We start from the raw sequence: 3592 nt of genomic DNA on the forward strand, positions 1-3592 counted from the left end.
CTGACAAATTACATAAACATTTTCGTAGTTTGACATTCCAAATTTTTAACCTGTTCCACAGTTAAAACTTCCAGTGTTCCCGTACATCAAAGTTTGTCGGACTAGACACCATTAAGCTATTGATAAATTTTCAGCTTGCTATTAATCAACTTTTTTTTGGTACACGGGATCCAGGTCTATATGGAATAAATAAATAACAAAACAAATTCCCTGTCAAAACTGCATTTATTTTGAATAGAATGAAAAACAAAATAATATTGTTTTAACAAAATAGGGGATAAATGTTAAAATTTAGTATTAATAAAGTTTGTCACATTGGCCTAAAAATGAATGTCACTAGTTACGTTAGTGTCACATATAAATAATTGTAATAATATTAATAAAAACCATAATTCCTAGCATGAGTGCGTCCTGTTATTTGACAATTTAGTTAGGTGAGGAAACATAAATGAGTTTCTAATACGTTTTCATCGATTGTCATTTGTCTCGAGCTTCTGTCAGATGTTGTATAATCCGTGTATAATATTACTATACACGGATTATACGACATATGACAGAAGCTCAAAACAAATGACTGTGAATGAAAAGCCCTATAGAGGGAACACGAAAAAAATTAACATTATCCGATCAGCTCGACTTCCACAGTTCACTACTATACAGATTACAGGCATGTTTTCAGCACTTAAAATCACCACAAACGAAAAGTTTATAAAATAATTAATCTAATGAATGTCTTTAAATACTATATTAAGCTCAAAATCACGACAAAAAACAAATTAAAATTAACATTATTCTGATCAGTTGGACTTGCACAGTTCACTATTATACAAGTGACAGGCATGTTGTCAGCACTCAAAATCACCAAGAACGTAAAGTTTATAAAATAATTAATCTAATGAATGTCTTTAAATACTATATTAAGCTCAAAATCACGACAAAAAACAAATTAAAATTAACATTATTCTGATCAGTTGGACTTGCACAGTTCACTATTATACAAGTGACAGGCATGTTGTCAGCACTCAAAATCACCAAGAACGTAAAGTTTATAAAATAATTAATCTAATGAATGTCTTTAAATACTATATTAGCTCAAAATCAGGACAAAAAACAAATTAAAATTAACATTATCCCGATCAGTTGGACTTCCACAGTTCACTAAATACAAGTCACAGGCATGTTGTCAGCACTCAAAATCACCAAAAACGTAAAGTTTATAAAATAATTAATCTAATGAATGTCTTTAAATACTATACTACCTCAAAATCACGACAAAAAACAAATAAGAAAAATCAATAATTACATTCTTCTTCTTCTTCTTTTTTGTTTTTGGTTTCGCTGCAAGGCGATTACCAGCACGATTTATAAGCGATCTTGACGTAGTCTGGTTCTAAGCCATACCAAAATCGCTGACTATGTTCTTGTAAGGAAGCTTTTGATGAGGTGTGATGATTATAATTAAATGAGATTAATTGGGTCAGGTTAAGTATGATTAAAAATTAAAACATAAATTAAATGACAAATAGCAACATAATATAACACGGATACATATAAAACAGTTGAGCCTTGCAATTTGTAAGCTTATTTTGTTAATTGCTAGAAAACGCATTGCAGTTTATAAGCTTATTTGGTTAATTGCAAGAAAACGCATAATTACATTGACTGATTCTTCCGTTAAGGAACTTAGAATATTGTATATAGAGAGCGGTGTTTTGAAGTTCATGGAAATAAATTTTGTGTATATATCAAAATTAGGAATCACATTAATCGGGCATTCAAAAAAGATGTGGTTTAGATCCTCGAGACGACCACATTCACAAAAAGGATTATCTTTTATATTCATTTTATACAGATGTTGTTTTGTTAAACAATGGCCTGTGCGCATTCTAATGATGGTGGTAGTGTGTCTTCTATTTCTATATGGAAAATTTGAATACCAAGGTTTTGTAGGAAAGAAGTCTTGAATTGTTTTGTATTGCGAAGTCTTCTTCTGGACTAAAGATTTCCATTTTTCTTGGTACTCTTTTGTAATTTTTCCTCTGATGACTGATAGGGCATCCTGGGAATTCAGTTGTACTTCCATGGGTACATTCAGGTCTCTTCCTATTTTTGCCAGTATGTCAGCCTGGGTGTTACCAAATATATTAGAGTGTCCAGGTATCCAGGAAAGGAGAATTTTGGTACCATTCTCATTGGCTGAAGATATAAGTTTCTTTGTTTTTAGGGCCCTTATATCTGCTGAAGCAGATATGTTACATGTTTTAATATTGGTTATTGCATTGAGCGAATCAGAAAATATTATAGCTTTCTTTAGATGTTTTGTAGTTGCGACTTCCACCGCTTGATGTATTGCTATACTCTCTGCTTTGCTTATGCTTAGAGCTCCAGGAAGTCTTGAGGAGAAATTATATTCAATACTCGGGATGCATATCCCAAAACCTACCCTTTCTTTGTTTTTTGAGGCATCAGTATATATAAAGGTATGGTCTTTTCCATATTGTTCAGTAGTCATAAGGAATTTTTCTTTAATCATCGGGTCATATTTTTTGATATTACAATTTAGAATTGGAAGTGGATTCATTAGTGTATCATAGTCTAATTCATAGCATGGAAAATTTGGGCTTTTGTATATTTTTTTAAAATATGGAAAAAAATATTCTAATGCCGAAACCAAGTATGGTACATTATGCCTTGTATAAAAATTAGGTTTGTTTATAAGTCTTTTACGTATTTCAATTAGGAGTAATATTATGGGATGATTCTCAATAATGATGATTTTACTTAAAAATTTAGAGGCTAACAATAATCTTCTATGTTCTAGGTCCATTTGGGCAGACTCTGCCAAGATTGCCAAATTTGGTGTAGACTTCATGCACCCCAAACATATCTTAAGTCCCTCAAAAAATACTGCATTGAGTTTGTTGTTGCATTTTTGTGATATTGGGTTGAATAGGAAGGAACCATAATCGAGATGAGATCTGATCAAGGCATTAAAAACCATTAGGAGTGTTCGTGGGTCAGCTCCCCACCAGACTCTACATATTGCACGTAGGATGTTAATATTTTTCTTTGCCTTGAGTATAATATTGTCAACATGTAAGTCCCATGATAGATGCTTATGAAAAATTATGCCTAGAAATTTCACTTCATTTTTTAGAGGAATGGCTGTGTTGTTGATTTTGATTTCTGTTAGATTATCTCTTCGCCTACCCTTTGTGAACCATACAGCTTCACATTTGTCTTTGGATAAGGACAAGTCATGTTCTGCAAGCCAGTGTAATGTGTTTTCCAATTCTTTGTTTATTTTACTTACCATGCTTTGGATATCATATCCCTTAATATACAAAACCAAGTCGTCTGCATATCCACATATTTTAACTTCATTATTGCTAATACAAAACAATTCTGCTATATAAATATTAAACAAAATGGTACTTAAGGGAGAACCTTGAGGTAGCCCCTTGGTTGCCATGAAAGGTCCCAAAAAGTCACCATCATTAGATCTTGAATATAAAAGTCTGTTCTGTAAAATTTTGAACACAATATTATTTATTGCAGATGGAATATTTCGAAGTTTTAGTTTACTATAAAG

General features: G+C 31.9%; 1 long non-coding RNA gene across 1 annotated transcript; it reads right to left on the reverse strand.

Annotated features, from left to right (window-relative positions):
• Positions 1-206: 206 nt before the first annotated feature.
• Positions 207-1659, reverse strand: LOC126880931 (uncharacterized). Its single transcript, XR_007696693.1, has 2 exons — positions 978-1659; positions 207-819 (listed from the first exon to the last, which is right to left on the reverse strand). It is a non-coding gene; the product is annotated as an uncharacterized LOC126880931 (long non-coding RNA).
• Positions 1660-3592: the final 1933 nt, after the last annotated feature.

Source organism: Diabrotica virgifera, chromosome 1, assembly GCF_917563875.1.
Source record: "Diabrotica virgifera virgifera chromosome 1, PGI_DIABVI_V3a".
NCBI lineage: Eukaryota > Metazoa > Arthropoda > Insecta > Coleoptera > Chrysomelidae > Diabrotica > Diabrotica virgifera.